The sequence below is a fragment of the Arvicola amphibius genome, chromosome 9 (genome assembly GCF_903992535.2).
Source record: "Arvicola amphibius chromosome 9, mArvAmp1.2, whole genome shotgun sequence".
In the NCBI taxonomy this organism is placed as follows: domain Eukaryota; kingdom Metazoa; phylum Chordata; class Mammalia; order Rodentia; family Cricetidae; genus Arvicola; species Arvicola amphibius.
Window position 1 is genome coordinate 83,222,455 of NC_052055.2, and position 25,731 is coordinate 83,248,185.

At 37.4% G+C, this 25,731-nt stretch overlaps 1 protein-coding gene and 1 long non-coding RNA gene across 2 annotated transcripts in view; one reads left to right on the top strand and one right to left on the bottom strand.

Moving 5' to 3' along the window:
* The window catches only part of Adgrb3 (adhesion G protein-coupled receptor B3), a 710,232-nt gene that overhangs the window by 540,929 nt on the left and 143,572 nt on the right, over positions 1–25,731 (bottom strand). The window lies entirely within an intron of this gene.
* On the top strand, positions 12,777–16,102 carry LOC119822748. Its single transcript, XR_005286839.1, has 3 exons — positions 12,777–13,068; positions 15,123–15,163; positions 15,476–16,102. It is a non-coding gene; the product is annotated as an uncharacterized LOC119822748 (long non-coding RNA).

Genomic DNA, 25,731 nt, shown 5'->3' on the forward strand with positions numbered 1-25,731 from the left:
AATACATGTATTATTTCACACTTCTTAAGTGCGATTAATAATATCTGGACGTGGTTAGTCAGTTAGGGGCTATTGAACTCTTTAAGGACTCTGGTATAAAAAGGACAGACACATGCAATACCACCCTAATTACTCATAAATCTTTGAAGGGCATATCTAGCAAGGTCAGACACCTGCAATTCTGATCATGAATATAATCTGTGAAAGTTCTGCTTGTTTTCTGTCAACAGGGACACTTGTCTGGCCCATTTGGCCTGTCAGGCTGCTGATAGAGAACAGGCTTTTAAGTTTCTCACTGTGATGTAGAGAACAGAGTATAGAAAGAAGTCATCATTCTGTTTTGATTTTTGAGAGGTGGGGTGAATTTGCGTGGACAGGTAGGTAAGGAGAATCTGGAAAGAGGGGAAGAGAATAAATATGATCAAAATATATTGTCTAAAAATACATGATAAGCAAAGGCAGAAGGAAAAGAATATGACTTAAAAGGAAATGATATAATTATAATCTCAAAAATAAAAGAAATAATTAAAATATATTGTACAGGTGAATGTTACAAAAAGGGAAAAACCGAGTTATGTCATGTGGTAGAACTAGGAGAAAATAAAGAAGTAAGGAATGGGAGTCAGAACATGACCACACTGCCTTTGCTGACCTCCTAAACACTGCTATATAGGAGGCTGCAATTGGGGCTGCTCTAATAACCTTGGTAAATAGTGTTATATTCAGATTCTTCAAGTATCCAATTGCATCAGAGAATTAAGTGATTTCATTTCCCATAAAAATAAGTGTAAGATGTGTAATTAACCATGCCACAAGAGTTTAAATAAAACAATTTAGTCTCTTTGTAAAATAAATTTGTTAAAATCAGCAATTCTTTTCCAAACGCTTTTAATTTGTAACAACATGCTAGAGTTTTAAAGAAAAATTAAAATAAGAGAGCTAGATTATAAAAATTGACAACTTCCTTTGTCCTCTCGCCCCCTTCACCCTCTGTGTGTGTGTGTGTGTGTGTGTGTGTGTGTGTGTGTGTGTGTGTGTGTGTGTGTTGTATGCTCACGAGAATGAGGGTGCACATAGCCGTGCACATGTGTAGAGACCAGAGGAGGCCCTTGGGTGTCCTGCTCTATCACTGTTTAGCATATGCCTTTGAGAATAGATCGTTCACTGAAACTAGAACTAGCCTGGTGGTTTGTAAATCTCAGCAACCCACCCTTCTCTGCCTTCTGCAGAGCTGCAGTTATAGGCCCACTGGAAGCAACACCCAGCTTTTCACATGTGTTCCATGATACAAACTCAGTTCCGTATGCTAACACTACAAGTACTTTATCCCATTAACCATCTATTAAGGCCTCAAACATAATTTTTGGTAAAAATAAATAATAAGTTGTCCGGTCTATTATGCCACTGCAAAATATAATACAAGGAGGCTACAGGAAGCCCCTTTCAAATCATAAAAATAGTAGTGAGTATTACAAGGTTATAAACACAGTAAGATAGACATAAATAAATATTGCTCATTAAATTCAATAAATACTGAGGGAAAAACATACTGAATTAATACAATGAGAATAAAAATAAGTAAAATATAGATTTACAGTTTCCATACTAAATGGTAGATAAATGTAAATATATAAACAAATACCTAATATATTATAGTATAATAATATAAGCACTGCAGAACTAGTGGTTTCAATCTATAATTTCATTAAGATTTTTACTAAAATCTCACTGTGTGTATCTTAGTGACAGAATAGACATATCAGGTTTAACTCCAGTACTACAAAAAAAATACGCTATGACTTGTTCCTAAAGCATATGGAATGTAAAAACTAATTTAATTTTGGCAAAAAATGTCCACTACATGAACTTCATACTCTTGCTGGAGTCCAAAATGTGTGGCCTAGGGACTGGAAAGATATTTCTGAACCAGTTGCTATTAGGAGAAAGTATCTGACTGACAGACTGTGCCTGATTGGACAGCTCCACACTGCTTCCTGCTCTTCACAATAATGGCTACTGTGGGTGTGGCTATTTGGAGACTGCACCTCTTTGTCTAGAAAGTTAGAAAGGCAACAGGGCATGCTTTGTTCTGTTCTGACAGCCTATTCTATCCTAATTTACTGCTGACTGTTCTTGTCTACTCTCCATATTCTTAGCTGCTTGAGTCACACAAAAATGTTCACTTTTTTTATACAAAATGAGAGGATACAAACTACATTAAAAGGTGCATGGGGTGGAAGGATGTTCAGCAGGTTAACTTAAGGTACTTGCTTCTTGTCTCACACCCTGATTTCCATCCATGGAACACACACAGTGGAAAGAGATAACTGAATCCACAGGGTTGTTCTTTGTCCTCCACATGTGTACCTCAACACACACAAGGACATGCATAATGCACAGACAGACATATATAAATATATATGTAAATGTCTATGAGGATGTGGGATGCATCTCTGTATGCTGTGAATACCAGTGGTTAATAAAGAAGCTGTTTTGGGCCTGTGACAGGGTAGAGTAGAACTGGGCAGAGAAAGCTATGTTGAATGCTGGGAGACAGAGGGCGGAGTTTAGGAGAAGCCATGGAGCTGCCACTGGAGACAGACGTGCTGAAACTTTGCTGGTAGGCCACGACCTTGTGGTGATGCACAGATTAATGCAGATGGGTTAAATTAAGATGTAACAGTTAGCCAATAAGAAGCTAGAGCTAATGGGCCAAGCAGTGATTTAAATAGTATGGCTTCTGTGTGATTATTTTGGGGCTGAGCAGTAGGGAAACAAACAAGCAGCTCTCCTACAACATGTAAATAAGGGTTTTTTTTTGTGTGTGTGTACTTTCAAAGCTCAAAATCTACTGATAAGAAAAATAGGAAGTAAATATCCATGGGGAAATAAGTTTTACTTAGGAACTTTATGCTTTGAGGTTTATACTGGTGCCTCCCAAGGGCAAATGCCCAGGCTCAGCATCAAATAGAGTTTTGAGTTCGGATCCCTAGAGGTACAAATGAAAACTTGTTTCATGGTAACGAGTGAACAGAGGAAGACAGAGAGTTATATGGCTGGGAGTCATTTGAGGATGCAGTTAGGATAAACATGAGAGCAGAACAGCAGGTTAATAATGAAGACAAGGAGCAGGAGAGAAATGAAAGATCATATACAACAATTCATGAAATGGAAGATGTGTAAGCAAGTTATAAAGAGAACCGAAGTTATTAAGTTAGAGATTTAAGTTAGAAGGAGAAGAATGGTGGCCCAACAGTTAGACAGCCATTTCAACAGGAACCAGTAGTTTCAGTGGAATGAATGACAGACCACCAAGATGGTGGGTGGGATGGGGCTCTCAAGGACTAGCAAGTAAGGACCTAAAAAATAGGTATGTTCTTGCTTCCAACCATAAAGTTGGGGGAAATGAGACTTATCTATCCACTAAAGACTAGATAATTTTCTGCGTGGGATAAACAATATTCCACTCATTTAACAATCATCTCTGCACCAGATGACAGCTGTGGATCTTCAAGATAAAGGAGCATCTGCCGTGTGTGTTGTTTCTTTTTATTCAAATGCTTCACAGAGTAAAACATGTGCTTGTCAATCTTTTATAGAAATACTGTACTTCTCTCTAAAATTTAGCTTTTCTCAGAGAGTTGGTTTTTCTTTAAAGTCTTGAGAAACAAAAAGGCTGAGAGATTATGTAAAACATCAAGAGGTTTTTCTTGTCCTTGAATTTTCCCTATGTCAAATTTTCTATTGGCAAAATAAAATAACTTTGTTTTCTGTTTGTTTGCCTGAGGGAAAAACTTAGAAGCCTCATTTTGGACTAGATAAAAGTGCAACTGATAAATAATTAAATCTACCTTTCATCTAGGAGAAAAAAATAATAGGTTTATATAATGTTTGAGGGCCCAAGAATGCACAGCTCTGAGGACAAAGGTAGAATGTAACTTCTTTTCTTTCTATGAAAAAAATCTCATGCTGAGTAAATAGGAACTCAAAAAGAAACTAGAAAATCAAAGGTCCCACCAATCCAAGGAGTTGAAGAGTGCTTTCACACATCAAGGCAAGTGGAGAGAGGACTGGGAAGTGAGAGGAAGAAAATGGTGCCTAGAGGATTTGCTGCTAGCTGCTTTCAACTGTGGATTTCTCTCTTCCTCATTAATGCAAATGCTGAGGGGACTGGCATTTCACATGAAGCTTCAGTGACATTAAAAGTATGAGTCTTAAGATCGAACTCCAACACTGTGTCATTGCACTTGAGCTGTGAGGGGAGTGTGCAGCTGAAGAAGATGAATTCACACCCAGAGAACCCCATATTCAGTGTGGCGTTCTCATTGCCTTAACAGTAGGTGGGTTTGTGAACAGCCCTGGTAGTACAGCAAACTGAAGGGAACTGGCCTTAGCTAAAAGACAGAGAGTAACTTTCTTCCTTGTATTTGTTGCTCTGAGCTTAGGTCAAAGGAATAACATGCTCCTCCTCCACTCCTCTTCCTTCCTCCTCCTCACCCACTTCCTTCCTTCCTCCTTCCAGTTGTTACTATAGAAACTCATGACTGCTCAAAGTTCTGAGAAAAAATGAAGTTTGAAGGCTCAGCCTTAAATGGCATATCTCTATCACTCGCGTCAAGACTCAGGGAACATTGCAAAAGTGGCAGAAAAATGTGAGAGCCAGAGGATGCGGAGGAGTGTTGTGGATTGCTGGCTTCCAGACACGACACGCCAATCCTCCCGAAGTCACAGAAGTTGTAATTATCTTCCGAAGATCTGTACAAGATTGGGTCATCAATATTCCATCATGGAGAAACTTGGGACTCATAAAGCTCCGCCTCTCTTTGAGGATGGAAAGTTACTGGCAGTGAGGGAGATATTTTCTTCAATGGTGTGTCTATTGGGAAGTTATCCATGATCTTATAAATAATCCCTCACCGACTCATATAAGAAACATTAAACTCATCAAGTCAACACACACACACACACACACACACACACACACACACATGCAGAAAATAACAAAACGTTTGAGAAATAAAGACTAGTTGGTATGAAGGATGGGATCAGCGGAAGTGGAATAAAAAAAGAGAAAGGGGGAGGATAAATTCAGATACATTATATACATGAATGAAAATGTCGTAATAAAATCCAATATTTCATATAATTAATATATGGTCATCAAAGTAAGAAAAATGGATGGCTAAATGGTAATTGATCTGATTATATTCACTAATGCTATGACTTGAATGTTTATTGTCACCTCCACATATATTGAGCGTCCCTTCCAGACTCCTGGTGAATCTTTGTCCTCAAGTTGTGGCTTTGTTTTGGAAGCTATGAAAACTAAGAGTGGGTCTTGATGGAAGGAGCAGGTCACTGGAGACCTGTGCTGCCAGGCTGCATTTTACCCTGGCTGCATTGCCTATTTCTGTTTTCTCTGCCATGAGGTAAAACTTCCCACCAAACACCCCATCATAATAAGAACCAAGCATACAGGAACAATGACTATGGACCAGACTCACTAAAAACACCAGCAAAAGGATTTTTGTATTTAGGCTCTTCTCCAATGTCTACCATATCAAAAGGAAAGCTGATTAATATCTTCTCTCTTCTTCCTTCACCTAAGATGGAGTTCTCACTTTTTTTTTATTCATTTATTTATTATGTATACAATATTCTGTCTGTGCATGTGTCTGCAGGCCAGAAGAGGGCACCAGACCCCATTACAGATGGTTGTGAGCCACCATGTGGTTGCTGGGAATTGAACTCAGGACCTTTGGAAGAGCAGGCAGCGCTCTTAACCACTGAGCCATCTCTCCAGCCCCGAGTTCTCACTTTTTTAGATCATATGCATTAATCACAACATCAAACATTTAAACTACAAGCACGGGTTATGTCATAGGAATGGTCAAGTACCTGGTAGTGTGTAGAAAAATGCAATTATCTACTCTGTTCCTTGTAAGTTCTATTAAAGCCACATTTCTGCATACAGCACATCAATGTTTGCAATCGCTTACAATTAAAAATCCACATACAAATATTCTGGGTTTGAAAATAAGAAAGAAATACATCTACAGATGCAATTTATTAATGACCTTCTATGAATCCTACGCTCTATGTCAGATTTTTTGCAAGTATTGTTATTAAGCCTTGCAATTATCATGAGTAGTGTCAGGTGTTACTGTTGAGTTTCTCTGTATATAACCTAGATCGGAATTCTCACAATGCTTTAAGATGAAGGTAACAACTGGAGAATAGTACTCAGATGGAAAAAAATATCTAAAAGAGTCATACTACCACTTTAATATGAAAATGTATAAAATACAGAATCCTAAATTTCATATGTACAAGGACAAATTGATTAGTGAAATACTTTTCATTATTAAATCTCTCAAAATTTATAAAATAAACTCTTGAATATATACATATATACTGTTTTTCTCTTATTTTTCTGGGAAAATTTTCCAAAGTACCAGCGATGGATAAGCATACAATGCTGGTGGTTTTAGCCTATGACAAATATAGAGGTGAATAAACAGAGATTCTGATTCCAGGTATTATAGTCTTGCAGGGAAGAATGGAATAAAAATACATATGTGCATATGAACACAGACACATGCATAAACACAGATGTTAAATCTTGTGAAGGGGCTTTACAGGTCTGTTAAGGACAGGGAATCTCTTTACATATTTCTCCAATAGCATTTGAGGGAATTACGTGAATCATATCAAATCAAGATGACAGTGGAAAGGAATAATGAAAGGGATCCAGCTAACTTAGGTTTTGTTGGGGCAGTGGGTGTCAGGAAGGTCAAAAGTCAGACCCTGAAAGAAGAGGATAAGTTTCCCAGAGAGGGAGATTGATGGTGCTGAAGCAGTCTGTGCCTCAAGATTCTGCCTGTTTCTGAAGAGGATTGGGTAACTTAATAATATGGGATAAAACAATACTTCTAAATCCATAACTCATATATTTATTCAGCGTTGGGTTTGGTTTTGGTTGCCTTTTGCCACTGTGATTTTATGTGGTGTCAGTAATATTTTTAAAGCAAAGTAAGACAACAGAAACTTCCATACAATAGAGCATCAGGTTTGGGAGGCACAGCTACCTAATGATAAATAGTATATTTGTTTCCTAAATAAGAATTTGTAAACCAAAGTAATTAAAGAAGAGGGAAAAAAAAGCTTTCCTTCTGAATATGGCTGTCATTAATACAGCAGAAATGATCTTAGTGCTGCTGTAGAAACAATTACAAATCAATTTTACATAATTAGGTATTAATAGTCTCTGCTATATTTTCTAATAACTCATTAAATAGTGTCACAACTCAGCACAGATCCTTAATCATCTTAATGAAAATAAATAATCATAATTTTTATTCCAAGTAGTACTGGCTACTTGTTCCAAGCTAAATATTTCTAGGTCTATTTCAAATTCAATGTGTTTTACTATATTAATGAGTGTTTAACTTAGTTACTTGAAGTAACACTAGTTTATTTATTAACTTTAAATGCATCAAATAACGAATGCTTCTCTCACCCTACATCAGCTAACTTTCGTATCTTCAAATAGAAGCTTTTGCTCATTGCATTTGTTTTATCTTTACCTTTGTCATTGTGCCTTCAGGAATAGGACTGTTTGATTTCATTCCTACTTCTGAAAACTTATAAAAGACAAAGGTATAGTAAGATACCTTCTCTTTTGTCGTTTACTATTTGGGATGCTAATTCAAGACACTTAGATTTAAAAAAAAACATTTCAAACAAAAAACTCTTGTACACAAGATAAAAGCTGAAACCAAGGCACCTTGGACAACCTAGGATAAAAGCTTCTTATTCTCAATCTTAATAGATAAATTGTAATGACAAAAGGTGAAAGTCTCCCATTATGTTATTTGAAGCCCATTTTGTGTAAATGTATATGACATATTGGACCATGATTATCGTAGAGAAGATGCAGAAGATTTAGATTTCTTTACCCTGAGAATGGCAATCTGTTCAATTTAAAAGCTTAATATTGCTCACTATGTAAAATAATGTAAAGTCTTGTGAATAAATATATCATGTGGAGTATACTAAATATGTGCATTATGACATTTAGAGATGTGTCAAAATATAGCATAACATACATCATCCAAATTAGTACAGTATCACAAGAAAGACATAGAGCAATGTGAATGTTCAAGTTATTTTAAAGATTTTACATCTTGAGCATATCTTATTTGGGGGCCAAGTAATATATGTAAAATGTGTTTAAAGCCAATAATTATTCCCTGGCTAAGTTTCACAACTCCAGATGAGTTTTCATGTTTCTACATTGAACAGAATCTACATATCTATGTGCATGCAATACACTTAAATATTCACAAATATCAAATCAATCTTAAAAGCGAAGGCAGTAATTACTAGCAAAATAATATTAAGAATAAATTTCCTTTTGCTAAGATGGGTCTCCTACAAAATCTATTGCAGGAAAATTACACAGTGTGCTGTTGACGAGTTATTTCATAATTAAGTCATGATTTCAGTTTACTTCAACAACCTTACCTTGTGACTGATTGAATATATAGTAGTTACCTTACACAGGAATCAACCAGGCCCATCTAGAAATTCAGTATACAGTTTGTTAGTGCAATAAATACAAAATTAAAAACTGCAGTTAAACTTGTAACTTAAATCTAGATTGCTCACAACAGTTGAGCAAAAGATTTTGCAAGATAAGCTAAATTCTTACTGTAATGACTCACATATTTACCTTAGACTCATGAACCCAACCTAATGCAGAGCACACATGTGTTCCCAGAGGAACATCCTCATAGTATTTAGAGTCACTATGCTCATTTAAAAAAACCTTCGAAAGTTTCATATTTGTATGTAACATATTTTAGGTGTTTTCACAACCAATCCAGTACTCTCTCTCTCTCAATCCTCCTCATTCAAAGGATTTATTGTTAAAGACTCCTGACAGCAAACTTGTCCTATCACGTTGTGGGAGCAACATTCGCAATGACATATCTATTAGATGATTTCTGTGCTGAAAAGTATCATTCATAAGGAGGCTATTTAATTGTATAGCTATTTCCGTGGGAATTGGTCATGTTAGTAATGTAGAGAAAATAAATAGTTAAACAGCATATTGCCAGCATTTGTAAAATACTTTTAAAACACAGTTATTCTGTTATCATTAGCAATATAATCACTTAATTAAAAATTTACACTGCAAAATATACATATTCACAATATTTTTTTTAAAAAAATAAATTAACTAAGAAATTAGACTGGAGATTAAGTAAACCTCAAGCACATTCAACATTGTCAATGTTTTTATTATCTATCTGATCATGATTGTCTACAAGACAAATTTCAATATCTTTGTTTTGCATAACATTGAAGGTTCTTCGCAGCTGATTTCTCCCTGTCTTCACCATGAATTGCACGCGACATTTGAAAGAGTCTAACGTAACATTCTGTACAGGATTTCTAAAACCACAATATAAAACATAATTACTGTTTTTATTTCTATCTCTGTCCCTTTCCCCATTCATTCAAGCATCAAACACCAAAAAAGCATGCATCAAGTGTTTCTAATTGGGATATTATAAAGTTTCTTCTCTTCTACAATCAAAAGTGACTTTTCTACCTCACTAATTTCTTAAGAGTATTCACTGACACAATTACACATTCAAATTAAGTCAAGGTAACAACAGTTCTCTGTGTGTATCTGTCGAATCTCAGACACCTCACATCACTCAGAGCATCTAGAAAAGTGACTTGCCCATTCTGATGTGCTTTTGTGCCAAAAATAATTTCTTTCAAATGAGAGACTATATCGACATCATATAATTAAAAGCCCATAGAACACTCACTATTTTTGTTAAAATTTGTGTGTGTCTGTCTGTGTGTGTGTGTGTGTGTGTGTCTGTGTATGTGGTAGCTAGTGAGGTAGGAAAGGGTGGGATGTGCTAGAACTTAGAATACACGGTGTATGTGCAAGGAGGGAGCAAGTGAAATCCTGAGTGAATGTGTGCTGCTGACCTGATCAAGCCCATGTCAAGGACCAATGGCTCAGGCCAGAAGTGTTCACAGTATGTTCAGAAAATGTCCTCTGTAGTCCCACGCCCCAGGATGTATATGATCTGAAGACTGTTTCCCTATATAGACTGCTCCTACAAAGACTAACTATGTCTGCCTCCTATCCATATATTATAACCCCATTTCTGATGTGGGATTTCTCTCTGTATGATATGATCACCACTGAGTAATAAAGAACTGCTTTGAGCCTATAGCAGAGCAAAACAGAACTAGGTGGGAAAGCTAGGCTGAATGCTGGGAGAAAGTGGGCGGGGTCAGAGAGTAGTCATGTAGCCCCACGGGAGATCAGACGCCAGAAGTTTAGTCAGTAAGCCACAGCCATGTGGTGATTCATGGAATAATAGAAATAGGTTAAATTAATATGTAAGAGTTAGCCAATAAAAAGCTTGAGCTAATGGGCCAAGCAGTGATTTAATTAATACAGTTTTGTGTGATTATATCAGGGCTAAGCGGCTGGGAACCAACAAGCGGCCTCCTTACTACATGTTTCCTTGTTTATCCGTATATAATAACCCTGCCTCCCTCTTCCTTTAACTGTATATAATAAACACTCTGGGTGCTGGAGCTTCTCCTCCAGAGAGTCCAACCCACCTGATCCCAGTTTTCCCATGTGTCAATGTGTGTCAGCATCCTAGTAAGGTCAGTCCCTGGAAATGTGCAGAAAGTACCACCTACATGAAATGTCTGTGAACAAATTTAATTAATGAAAAAATCTTGTGGCATACACCAAAATTAATGAACCAATACTATTGCTATTTTCAGAAAATGATGAAAATATCGTAGTAAAAATACATAAAGCTATGCTTTTAAAACATGCATTTTTATAATTTGATTAACTTACTTTTAAATACTTATATAAGTTGAAAATAAGCTGCCATGCTTTCTTTTGCTTGATGCCTGCATCAAATGGCACCCATTATCCTGTTCTTTTAAAATGATGACTTCATTTGACTCATTTGCTTGTTATTTCAATCTGCCTACTTTTTTCTGACACATGTTTCATATTTTAATTTTAAATATTTTTCAAATTGCCCTTTCTTCAACTTGATGTACTTTTAATGTAACTGTCCAATTACTGTTTAATCTCATCATTATATACACTGTGTTTTTCTTATCATTCATGTGCTTTGTGCAATATTTGGAAAATGAACATAAAATAAAACCTACCTCAAACCACTTCTCAAAAGACAAAACTAATACCTAAGAATGATCCGATGGTTTTCCCATTAGATCATGTGTTCACAGAGTCTCAAAGTTGATTTAAACTGTTTTGGCTAAGCACCTACTTCATGGTAGATCCTGTTGGGAAAAATCTGCCTAAGATAGTTCTGTTGCTGATAATGAACAAGGTAAAGATTCCCAAATTTGACTGCGGTGATGTTAGCAACAATGATGGCTGTTTGTTTTCAGAAGCACGGTGCTATATTTTTAATTATAATCAAACTCATACTATGAGTCCTCTAAGCACTTGGACACAACCTACTAATCAATGAAGTCATGAAAAGTATTGGTCAGGAGCAAGGTGGCTCTTGACCATTGATCAACTGGACACTTTCCCATTTCTGTCCACATGTAAACAGTGTCGGCACGGCAATAGTAAGGAAACGGGTGGTGCAATGTCAAGGGAACCATGTATTACCATCTTTGGGTAACTGCAAGGAAGTTAAATGCTCTGAAGCATATGGCTTAGCCAGAGACCATAAGATTTCCTCCAAAGCTTACAGCACTTTTGCAGAAAAATAAAAATGAACTTTTCATGAAGTAATGTATGCTAAAATATGTATTTTCTGACATTAAATTTTCAGGGCTTTGGGAAAGAACTGTCTTGATTTGCATAATCTACTTGTGTTACAATTCAACCTCAAACACTGAAGGGGAAAAAAGGAAGAAAATAATGTTAACACAGCTTAAAATGCACATGTCAAAATCAGCTTCATGAAAGAAATCTATTTTTCATTAATTAATAATGTTGGCACTGGTACTTGTAGTATTATTTTAGTGATGGAAATATGAAATTAGCAAGTGACCTATGGGGCTATATTCATCTGTTACTTTTTATTCTATTTTTCCCTAGATAAGAAGTTTTTTAAACTATATAAAGAAATAAGAGTATAATCTCAGAAGTCTTATTTAAAACATGACCCTATATATGTACTCTAAAATTTAAGGAAGTTGATTATGTGTACCAACTTTTATCTTTTATTTAGATTATATTTCCAGTGTTTGTCTCAATTAATATGGATATTCTGGTAGGAAAATTTTGAATAAAATTCAAGTGCTTCAGTTATAAGGAAACCGTATCTATACATGTTAATCTTATTTTTATTTAAGTATTTATCACAATCGCCATTCAAGAAATGTTAAAAATAATTAAGTAAACTCTTCTGCACCTTAATATCCCTCACTCCTGTTGTCATTTCCAAGAGCAAGGAACAGACAAAGCTCCCATTAGTTTTTATTCCAGTGCATTCTCCACGAGTTCCTTTGGTTAGATTTTTTTTTTCTTGAAAGGCCTATGCTTTGTGATCCTGAAATGCAAATCATTAACCTGCATAGATTTTTTTTTTCAAAAGTAAATATGTGTTTTTTTAAAAAAATAAAAAGGAAAGCACTGGCTAGGAAAAAAAAAAAAAAAAACCTGGGAAAAGAAGTCACTGTGTCCTGCTAAAACCAGCCACAGACAACACAGACACAGTCAAGGTCAGGCGCCTAGCCCAAAGGTCAGAACTGGCAGCGAGTTCCTTGTCTGTGTTTGTTAGCAAGACTACCGTCAGAGCTGGATATCGGGCTGTCCTGTGCCATCAGCACCTCGCACCACCCAGCCTCAGAGGAGCTACACACCCTCAACAGTTCACTTGTAGGCAAGCTCCTCCACAGTTTTCTTGCTGGCCAGCCTGGCAAAACACTTCTGTTTGAAGCCATTGGATCTGTTCACTCCATCCCAGCACTATCCAGTTCAGATATTGAATCTACTGGCTGAGGTGCAGGACTATTGCGGTGAGGCCTCACTTTCTTATGCTTGTTTTCCTTAGCCTTATTCTTCTTAATACAATTAAAAAAATACAGCACAGGCCAAAGGTCAGAATTTTCAATAAGGTTTAGCCATTAATGGATCTTAAGCTTTAGTAGGCGCAAGACACACCTTTTAGTATTTTTTAAAAACCCTGACCCAGTGGAACTCAGGGTGTAGGCCAGTGGAGCACCTGCTTCTAGTTCATAAGCATGTGTATGTACACGAGCACACATGCATAAAGAGAATTACGAGCTCCATCAACATGCAGTCAGTCTTAGTAGGTACAGGCTAACGGATGAGAGCCGCGGTTTTCAACAGGAACAATATTATCTTTTGTCAAATGATTCTGAACTCACAATTGGAGAAAAATCACTACAAGTAATTATCTGCTAAGCAATAACACAAAGGTCTACACTTCTCTGTTGGTTATTCACTATTGCCCTTTCTCCCTCTTAGTTATCCCTTCCCGTATTCCTTCCTCCTGTTCCTGAAAGTTTCTGCCCTTGAGAAATGCATTGTATATGATTCTTCGATTAGAAGACATTCCTCTAGATATTAAGAAATAAATACACAACTATTATATGCAACTTAATTTGGCATTTCCATTTTATCCACTTATAGCATATAAAATTGTGTGCCCCAAACCCTGTCTAACTCTATTAGATAAAATGTGACTTGATCCGCAAAGATTTAAAGGTGGCTAGATTTGAAAATTACCTTAAAGACAGGAAATAAAGAGTTAAAGGCGGCAGAAGGAAGGCCTTGGAGAGTGGAGGTTTTCCTCTTACTGGGGAACAGTTCTGTAAGTCTGGACTGTTCAAATACTGTTATCTGCAGCAGAGGCACAAAGTCTTCTCTCGAGCCAGATGACAAGGTGATGGATGGCACGGCCACAGTGAGCACTCTTCTCTAGACTAAAGTTTTGAAGCCACTAAATGCAATCGGAAACAACCATGTAGGAATCCGGGGCATCTGATTCAATTTTATGTGGCTTTATCTTTCTCAGAGTAAAAGGAAATTAGATCCATCTGACCTTAAAATAATATTATTGAACTAGTGCGAAGAAAAACATTTTAGAGCTTTGTAAAGACTGTTGCGATGGTTATTACGCTGAGGAGAATCAAAGGGGACTCTGAATACATAATGTACGGTTGAATAATACGCAGGTCATAACATTTCTGCAACTATTAACAATTAGTTTAATTGACTGAGCGGTCCCCCTTATGCTTCCACAGATAAAGCTTCACAGATCTGAAGCTTTTCACTTGAGTGGAGTACATATAAACATTTGAGAAATACTCAATATGGAAATAGAAGAAATAGTTCAGTAGCTGAGAGTGCTTACTGCTCTTTCAGAGTCTCTCGGTTTGGTTCCCAGCACCCAAGCTGGGAGTTTACAATCCACCTGTAATTTCAAGTCCCCGGGAACCTGGCTTAGGCAGGCACTTGCAGTCATGAGCACATGCCCCCCCCCCCCCCCCCCCCGTCACACAATCATGCAATTAAAAAAATCTTAAATCCTTAATTTGAAAGAACTGCTTACAAGTTACTGACAGCTGGGTGTTCCTGTCTGGACATCATTAACCTTGTCTCTAGATTGTTTTTTTTGTTGTTGTTGTTGTTGTTGTTGTTTTCTTTTGTGAATCTATGATCTACAGCAGTGGTTCTCAATTTTCCTAACGCTGCAACATTTTAATACAATTCCTCATGTTGGGGTGACCATACATTTTTTTTTAATTCCCACTTCTTAACTGTAATTTTGCTACTATAATGAATCATAATGTAAATACCTGTGTTTTCCAATGATCTTAGGCAAGTCCTGTAAAAGGATTGTTTGAACCACAATGGTCACAACCCACAAGTTGAGAACTGCTGGTCTAGAGGGAAGAAAATGGTATCTAACTAATCAGTGTTGGGATCTTTGTGTGTGTGTGTGTGTGTGTGTGTGTGTGAGTGTGTGTGTATGTGTGTGTGTGTGTATTGCATTTTACATTACAACCCCAGTTCTCACTTCTATCCTTCCTGCTATTCCCTCTAGCACCCTCCTCCAGCCCAGCTGCCATCAACTCCTCCCAAAAGGTAAGGTTTCCCATATGGAGTCAACAAAGCCTGACCCATTATGTTGAGGCAGGACCAGACCATTCCCCTCTGCATTAAGGCTGAATGGCATCTTACCATAAGGAATGGGCTCAAACAAGCTAATGGGGATAGATTCTGGTCTTATTGCCAGGGCACCCTCAGACAAACAAAGCTACACAACTGTCTCCCACATGCAGAGGGCCTAGTTAAGACCCATGGAGGCTCTACAGCTGTTGGTTCAGATGTCTTTATAGATACCTCCTTCGTGATGGTGACCTCCCTTGCTCACATATTCCCTCTCCCTCTCTTCAGCTGGATTACCAGAGCTTGACCTGGAGCTTGGCTGTGTATCTCTGCATCTGATTCCATCAATTACTGGATGAAGGCTCTATGATGCCAGTTGTGGTATTCACCAATCTGATTACAGGGGAAGGCCAATTCAGGCACCCTCTCCACTATCGCTGGGAGTCTTAGCTGGGGTCATTCTTAAAGGGCATTAACCTCTATTAAACAATGGTATGCTCCATAAAGAAAATACCATATGAATAATAAGGAAATATCAATTTGAAAAAAATAGTCTTAATATAATACAATTTCTGCTTATAAAATTCATATTTTATTATAAATTAAATGATTGTGTTTTAGTGTATAAAATTTGTTTTTATATTTAATTGTTTAGATTGAAAATACAGATACCCAATTAAAGTAGTCAATATTTGCCACAATATTTAGCTGTTTTTTTCAGGGAAGTCAAAATACAATACCTATTTGTAATGTAGGTTATTTGCTAGTTATAGTTCTATAATAATTTTTAAAAATTTTTAGTATGTACATAATACTATCATAGCATACATTTTGAATATCAAATTATGGACTGTTATACCATTAAATTAATAATTTAAAAGGTTTTGACAACATGAAAATTTTCAGGTAATATGTGACTATGCAGAATTCAAAGTTTTAAGTATGTTGATATTCCAGCTGAGTGTTATCAATTACTTGGAATGGAAGAAGGAAAACGGAAACTAGTGATTTACTCAGTTATAGTTTAATGGGAATATTTGTTTTTCTCTACATTAAATGTTAATACTATTGCATGTTGCCTGTAAAATAATTTTTGAACAGGTATGAGCATGCAAAGAACCAATACGTAAATATTAGATTCTCAGAGAGTTCTCATACTCATTAATTCTGAACATCTGGTAAATAGGTTAGGTCCCTATTGACTACAGAGTTAGAAATCTGGCTTTGACCATGTGAGTTACCAGCTACAGAATGAAAATTAAAAATTAAAGCAGCACGGGCCTGTAGAGTCCCAACTGCAGGACTCTATGATGGGTAATAAATTAAAAAACGCAAAGACTTGTAGCCGTTCAAGATACTGAGAATAAATGATTCCTGAGCAGTCAGTCCTATATACCAATCTTTCCAAGGGTCAGGGGACACACAAGAGTTACCAGAAGGAATGGAAGACCTGTAGGATAGTGAGATGGGGTGTGAAATGGTGTATTCAGGGCATTGCGGCCACCGCTCTGGGACTGCACAAGGCTGGGCCTATCACTAGTCAATTATGGATTGAGGAGAGATTCACTGGGCCCTTCTCTCTCCTGAACCCTTGGTGACTGGGTGAATTTGGATAGAATGAAGTCTTCAGTATGTTCCTAATGGTGAGACTACCATGCTCCAGTGGACTGTCCGAACCTACAGTCACATAGATGGCCCTAGCTTAATTTATTGGGTAATGAAACAAATCAAAAAGAGACAAACATGTAAAAGAACTTGTAGAAAGGATGGGAGATGACGGGGTGGTTGGGGAGAAGAGATGTTGGGGAGTAAGAATAATCAGAATGCATGGATTACCAAAGAATAAATTTAATCAATAAGAGTACATTCATAAACCTTTTAAATTTAGTAGACACTGTTCTATGAAACCATAAACACTGATTTTCAAGCATCCTCAAAATTTTAGTGACCCAGAAGATGACTGTAATGAGCCTGCTCTTATTCTTTTATTTGCACACATCTGTCCTGTTCAAGAATACCACATTGTGTCTTTTCAATCACAGAAGACAGGGACCCTAACAACTAGACAGCAGGTTCTGGTTGGCAAATGTTTGCTACAAACCCTTTGCACAGTTCGAAAAGTGTGTAGATGTTCTGAACTTATAACTGGTGGGCAAAGGTAAAACAGACCTGACTTTACATTCATAATGGATCTACTGAATCACTCAGTTACACTACCTGGGAGATGGAGCTCTATAAAGTGAATGCCAGAGAATTAGACTGCAGAAAAATGGACTTCCTGGTGAGCACTCGTGTATGGGAAAAATGAAATCCTGCAAAGCATTCACATTTTATTTCATAGTGATTTCGGAATATGGGCTCAGGCTCCTTCTAATATGATGGCTTTTCAGAGCTGCACTTTACGCCTTTTAATACAACATGCAAATCCAGAGAAAAATTAGAGATGGCAGGTCACATGATATGGAAAACTAGAGGTGCAGCAATCCAATTTGAATGATCAGACATATGATAGAAATACTGTGGAATGATAATGCTTTGCAATATCAATTTAAAAACGTAATTTCCTTTCTTCAAAAGTCAGCACCTTTACTCATTACTATAAACTAATTGAAATTGCAGAAAAACGTTTTGTTAATTTATTTTATAGAAACGAGTGATAAAGAGAGCTATTATAGAAATTCCTCATCAAAGAAAGAAAATAAATACTTGATGGTAAAAGCAGATCAAAGGGCTGGAGAGATGGCTCAGTGGTTAAAAGCACAGATTGCTCTTCTGGAGAACCTAGGTTTGATTTTCAACACCCATATGACAGGTCACAACAGTCTGGAATTTCAGTTTCAGGGGACAAAACAAGTGCACATAAAATAAAAATAAATTAAAGAGAAGCAGATCAATACTTACTGTTTACTTACACTGCACTATGAGATTAGGTTCTGTAAACACTCACCTAAGCAGAAAGTTCTGTAACCTTAGGCATCTGAGAAAATATTTCAGAGTGTGATATTTGACCATTCTAAAGCCCTTGAAAGCACATAAGTCCTTAAAGCAACACAAATCGGCAGCTGATTACCCAGGTAACAACCAAGGAGAGCAAGTGGCACAGCGGGGAGATACTGGGGAGATAATTTGCAGATAAGCACGACTTTCTAAAATTGCAAACTGTGAAAGAGCATTCCACAGTGGCGCCACAGTATCCCGAAAGCTCTGAGGTATAATGTGCATGCTACTTCCAAAGCCTTCTCAAGTGGCTACAACAAAGGTTGCAGAAAAGGCAGGTTTGCTACAACCAGGCTGGAGAGCTCCCTACTAGATTTCATGGTGAGAAGGAAGATCAGAGCTGTTGTTCAGTCAGGCTTTAAGTGAGAGACGGGAGAGATGTTAAAGCACTAAGAGATTTTGGAGGCGCCATACCTTAAAGATAATATCCTTAAAGATCCATATCCATATGTGAGGGGAGAGCTGATATTTAGTGACAGTAATGGCGGGAAAAAGTAAAGAATGAAGAGAGAAAAGATTAAAGCAAGGCACGAGAGCCAATTCAGGAAAATGAGACAAAGCACCCAGAAGAGAAAAGTGAGCAATAGAGGCAACACAAGGATGTGTCCACCAGCTCTCTCCACACATTGGTTCATGAACTCAAAAGCAAGAGAAGGAAGGGAACCATGAGTAGTGTGAGGAAGAGGCTGAGATTTAGTGAAATATTCATAAAGAGGGGGGAATTCTGGGCAGATGGTAAGGCAACAGTAGAAAAGATACCACGGGCATAAAGACAAGGCTTTCTATCAAATTAAGGACAGGATGTGGAAAAGCAAATGGGCGGTGCAGAAGATGATGCTTTTTCTTTGTTTGTCTGCTTTTGGTGGGAGAGAGGAAAGCTAGTGTGATTCTCCCAGCAGTCAGTGTGCGAAGACATCCTAGAAGCATGAGGAAAACCACAGAAAGGCTGTCCCAACACGGTTCTACAGGAAGAACAAGCCGTGAGAATGGGATTATTCAAACACGTACACAATAGAATATTAGAAACAAGGGTGAGTGAGAGTACAGACAGGTAGAGGAATGAGAACTGGGGCCAGGGTCAGATCCAGAGAGACGAGCTGCAGTAGATGGGATAGCTGTCACATAAAGACGTTTGAAATCCATTCTGTGGAAAACAGAACACAGTCAGAGGTTTTTAATGAAGCAACTGAATCACTCTGAGAGTTGTTTTATAAAGAAAATTCTGGCAGCAATGGTAGGACCCAAATTGGAATGATATAGAGACTGCATTTATCTACTTACATGTAATCATGCTCATACAAGTAAAAGCCAGTTCTAAAAGCTCTCACATTTCATTCACACTGCCATGAGCTCTCCTGATGAAGCTGGTTCATTAATCAAGTGATTAGTTTATTTAGATTTATATTAAACTTATCATATATTTCAATAAACAAAGTAACTACTTTGACTAAGTAGCTAATCTACTAAATACTAAATTTACTTTTAGATATTAAATATTAATATGTTTTATTTATATCAATATCTAAGTTCTCCATTTTTCAGCAGATATAATCAAAAAATACTTTCTCCATTGCAAGTGAATAAACTTGAAACTTGAAATATAGATACCTTGACTAAGTAAAATTTATCATTCTTTACCTATAACACAACATATTCATATATTGCCATGAATTTCTTCCCATTGTAGATTGAGTTCTTCTAAGTATGGAGTATAATTTATCTTTCTAATAAACATGATTGTACTATAATTAAAAATCCCCTGCTTTGGGTGTGTGTGTGTGTGTGTGTGTGTGTGCACATGGGTATGCACAGTACTGTTATAAAAAGAACTTGATCATCTAGGATGTAAAAGATTGAAGGCCATGTCTGTTTCTGCAAATGTGCGCATTGTGTCTGTGTTATGAACTGAATGGGTTCCCATAGACTAATGCATTTTAATGCTTGGTCATTAGGAAGTGGCACAACTTGAAAGGGATCAGACAGTGGAGAGGGCAATGAGGTTTCAAATGCCCAAGCCAGGCTCAGTAATGATCTCTGACTGCTTCCTGGAGACCTGTATGTAGAGCTTTCATTACACTCCAGCACCAAGTCTGCCTGTGTGGTGCCATACTCTCTGCCATGGTAGTAATGGACTAAACCTCTGAAACTATAGACCAGCCACAATTAGATGCTTTCCTTTATGAGAGTTGTGGTCATGGTGTCCCTTCACAATAATAGAACAATGACTAAGACAGTGTCCTTAGATGAGTATTTGAGAATATAAGATTTTGCTTTCTAAAGTATAGAATAAAGGGGTTAGACTATTTCCTTTCCTTGCCTAAGTTGTAAGATACTTCTTCTTTTAGGAGCAAATTCTGTGTTTTGATTGAATGCTTTCAGTCTCCTCATCATGTAGGAGAGAGTTCAACCTGTTCTCTGGCCATGACTATTGCCACATAGCTATATATGATAAACCAGTGAGACAGACTAGGGGATGCTCAATAATGTACTCTGAGCATTTTCTTTCAGTTTTTAAGAATGACTGGAAAGTACAATGTTGGTCCCTGGCCTAGTTTGCTTCCTATTGCTGTAATAAAACAGTATGACCAAAAGCAGCTTCAGAGAGAAGGGTTTGTATCAACTGAACAGTCTGTCATGAAGGGAAGTCATGGCAGGGGCCTGAAGACTGAAATTGAAACAGAGTCCATAGATGGTTTGCTCATTTTGGTTTTCTCTAGAACCCAGGATCAAGTGCCCAGGGGTGTTACCACCTACAGTTGGATGAGCCATCCTACATCATTGTTAATCAAGAAAATGTATCATAAGCCCATCCATATCCCTATCTTATAGAGTTATCTACTCAGTTGGAGTTCCCTCTTCTCATATGATACCATAACTTGTTTGAAGTTGAAAAATCAATAGTATGTTTGCTGAATATAAAAGCTAAGAAATTTTAAGACATCTAAAAGGAAAAGAGGAGAAACCATTTAATTCTGAGGTTGAACCCTATGATGGTCATAGTTTATATCAAGCCTGGTACTGTGTCGGGAAGATGGATGTTTCTGATAAGAACACATTAAGGAGTAACCCGTATTATGGTGATCCTTGAAATAGCATTGGACAAAGGGTGGTGGCCATTTTTTTCCTTCACAGACATAGGGAACAGACTAGTAAAAATTGAAACAAATATCTTGCATTTTAACTAAGTCTATACACAGAGGTGAAGAACTGGAAGAAAAAAACCACCACAACAACAAAGAAAATTGGAACATTATTTCATCCACACAGAATCCTTCTCCTTTCTTCTGAGGATACAAGCCAGTCTGTTGTTAAATCCATGCTTTTTCTTATACTAATGCTTGAATGCATAGATCTTTGCCTTCCCTACCCATTCAAACAGACTTTCCACTTTGCTCCCAAAACAGCAGTTTGTCCCTGTCATCTTGGATACCAATTCTGTATATACAGCTATCAACTTTTAATGTATGAACTAGTTCGTTGAGAGGCAGAAGTTGGTTAATTTTTAAAACTGATATGACCCAGTATTTAACTGGTGCCCATCATTCCACAGCACCCGACAGTTCTCCTAACCTCTCTACTACTGTTTACCTTACTGAAAGAGACACAAGTGTCCCCATGCCTCCTTTCCTCTCAGCTCCTTTGCCAGGATGCCCCTCCTTCTACCGTTTGCAGTCTGCCTCCAGTCTCAACAGCTGTCTGCCCTTTCTCCATCTGCTATCCTCCCCCATCCCAGGTGACTCCGTACACACATATGCCGATAAGCCCCACGTTCAATTTCCCAACATGAACTCTCTCCCAGTTCCAGAGGATCTATCTTCCTTTGTACCTGCTATTGCCTTGCAAAAGTTCAGAAGTCACAAATTAAACATAGCCTTCACAGACTTCTCTTTCTTCCTCCTATATCATTCCTCACATAGCCCTGAAGTCCTCAATATGGCCCAAATTCAAGACACCACGGTATTCTGCCTAACCTGTTACCCAGCTTTCCAGATAAGTACCTGGGTCCTATTTTACCTCCAGAATCATTTTCTTATCCTCAGCAACTAGGTGTTTAAGTTTAAGGACAGACCTCAGAGCTTGTCACTGTCTCATTCTGAGTGGTGCAGAAACAGTTCCTTGCCACTGTAATGCTACCTCCACCACTCATTTCGCGTCACTGCCCTCACCTCCTTTTTCCAACTTGAGCTTCTCTCCTCATACCTCACTTAGCTTTTCTACGGCTGGGAAGAAAACAAAAGAAAGCAAACAACAACCAAAACAACTTGAGGAGGCTCACAGGTTACTCCAGTCAATCTCTGAGAGAAGTCAGGATAGGGGATCAATGCAGGAACCTGAAGCCGGGGACTTAAACAGGACCATAGAATAACTCTGTTTACTGACTTGCTTACATAGCCAAGGCCTTCCTGCTAGAGGAAGCTCTTCTATATCAACTACCAATTAAGAACAGCTCACAGATAAAGCCACAGGCCAATCTCATTGAAGCATTTCTGCAACTGAAGGTCCCCTTTCCCTGGTGACTCTAGGTTTGTATCAAGTTTACAGCTGAAGCTAATGATGAAAACTTCCCACAGAAATGACTCTGTAGAGAACACTGTCTTTCAGAACATCACATGGAAATGTCTCATTCACTTATTTCAATAAATACTGCTTCTCAGAGTGGCCTTTTCCTATGTTACACGTAACATTCTGAGGCTGTGACTTTTCTACCACTTTCATGATCTACCTTCTTTTTTTTCTCCATTTTCTTCCTTTTCTCTTAGTACTTTTTTCATTTCCTGGATGGTAGATTGTTACTTCTCTAATTTTACATCAAAGGTTGAAATGTGGGAAGATCTCATATTGTGCAGTCCTCATTTCCCAAATGCAATGTGAAAACATTTTCCGATGCAGCTTTCCCTCCCGTGTTTCCATACGACACTGCTGTAGTATTCTCTATCCTTGCAAGTGTGTGTAAATGTGCGGTTTTGAACTCGGGAGCTTTTTGCTAGTTGAGCTCCTGCCATGGCTTCTCTCAAAGATTGACTTAATAACCTTATCCACAAATAGAGGAACTGAAAAGGCTATTTCAACATTTCAGAGTAATTTATCCATTTCAGCTCACCCAATGTCAGTGCCCAGGGTGCTCTCTCACTATGAGCAACCTGTACACACTAACTGCTCCTTGCAAAGACACCTGTGCCGTTTTCCTCCACTCATTATTTGGCAATATTGGGTCTTGCACCCCAGGGTCCACACATGCTAGATAGTCCTTTACAGTTTTTAAACATAATGGAATTTCTTTTCACGGGAGACATTCTTAATTTCCAGGTGAACTCATTGTCTCTACTGTCATGTCATTTTTCCAACCACTGCACCTCGGCAAGGCAATAGTCTTCTGATTCCGACCTCCAACCCTGTCCCCATGCTCCTCATCTTTTGGGTCTCTGCTCTCATTCTCATGTACAGTGTTTCCCGCAGCTCATTTGTTCCTGGGTGTGGCTCCTCCCACTAGACAGTTGAGCGTTAATATATTCTCCTCCTGTCTGTGCCAGAATATTCTTCTACCCTTTTCAACGCATGCTAGACATTTGATGCACAGAAGGATATGGAATGAATGGATGTAGGATGGCAAATATGAGCTGTCTTTGCGGATCACCCATTTGAGTCATGCCTTCCACTTGGCTGATTGTCATGTATTCTGACAAGTGAAGAACTCATTCTAGCAACAACAACAACAACAAAAATTCTCCCTGAAACAAACCTGAAATATTTACTTTTCCTATCTTTGGATAAACTTTTCTTGTAGTTTCACTATGACCTATGAGGGCCTATTCCTTGACTTTGCAAAGGACAATGATTAACACAAAAAATAAGTATACATGAGTCATAATCTCTTCTCTTGCTTATTTGCCCTAAAGTTATTATACATAAATAGCTCCACTATGGTATACAAAAAGTACCTTCTCTGTATGAAATATAGGCACAATTGTTTCAATGTTATTATAAATGAACAAAGATTCTCTGGAATGATTGTATCCAAAGTTATAGAAGCAAACATTTCATGTGATAGGTTTTTTGAACTTAGGTCACAATACCAGCACTGTCAAAAAGCCAATATAGACCTACTCAATGAACTTCAACCATGGGGAAACAATACTTCCTGATGATCAAAATTGAGAAAATATTTGACGGAAACCATCAGCCAGGAGAGAGAATTCTGAGAAGTCATCTGGAATGATCGGTAAAATAATAACTATAGACATCTGGCAATAAAAAGTATGAATGTCTCAAAGGATTGATGAAAATAACGAGGACACTTGTAACCCTAGAATATCAGTCTTAGAGTCATAACAAAAGAATGGAAGGCTTCAAAACAGAACTTTTAGAAGAAATATATCTAGGAAGATCCCAGGAAGTAGAGTATGTGGAAAAGGAAGCTGTAAGAAGGGAAACTCAGAACATGTTTAAACCCACATAGAGCTCTGCCTAGGTACAAAATAGTGCGCACAGACAGATACATAAACACATACATGTCATTTAATTCTCTACAGGCCTTTGCTATGAAATGGGATCATTAAAGGTAAAGATTGGTGAGATTCTAAAGGCTGATGGAGCCTGACCAATTTGCAGGGGTAATTTTGAACTCAAATTTACAAATTTACATCACATCAAAGTTTTAAATTCTGTTTCATCCTCTTTTTGATCGAGTGGGTTTATTTGTGGGTTTATTATTTCTCTTGGCAATGAAAACAGAAGGGTTTCTGAAGATGGAAGCTGAACCAGGATATGATAATTCTAAACAAAGCATGTAAGATACAATAAGATGACGTCATTAGCCAAAGTAGCTTACTGACATTTAAGTGGGGGGAGTAAAAACAAGGCAGTTGATTAAAAAGGAAAAGAAAAAACAAGTAAGTTAAGAGAAAGGGTTGGAAAATTTTGGACTCTATTGAAAATGCAATAAAGTACATAAATTTTCAATTCACAAGGTCCACTGGCAACTTTAAACCCACTCACAAACATTCCACACTTAATCTTATTTAAGTGTAAACTTTTTCAAGCTCTTCTGATAATTTTAGCTTTTAGATTCCCCATAAATGTTAAGACTTTAAAGACTAAAACTGGATTGAGAAAAATTCTGTTTTTTAATTAGCAGTAAAATGACTATTCTATCTCTAGCTAGTTAAGAGGACCATAAGAATCCGTTTTTTTCTTTTTCAAATTATATCCTTGACTCAGATTATTAAGAGAAGAAATTTATAATTGTTCTAGTGCATTTCATGGTGATATCTTGGATATCTAAGTAATTTTTTAAGATAAAATCTCATTTTTCTTAAAATTCGACAATGTATATTATACTTTCTTCTATTTCAAAATATTTTTGCTGGCATAATTTTATTCACTGATAATTTATCAGAAATAATTTTAATTTTCTGCTAATAGCTGCCTTCTTTGAAGAAAACATAGACTATGAGCAAGTCTCAATACTGCTGATAGTTTAAAAAGATGAGTTTCCAGTAGCTCAAACACGGGAGAGCAGATATTTGCAAAAATCACTGAGCCTGTCT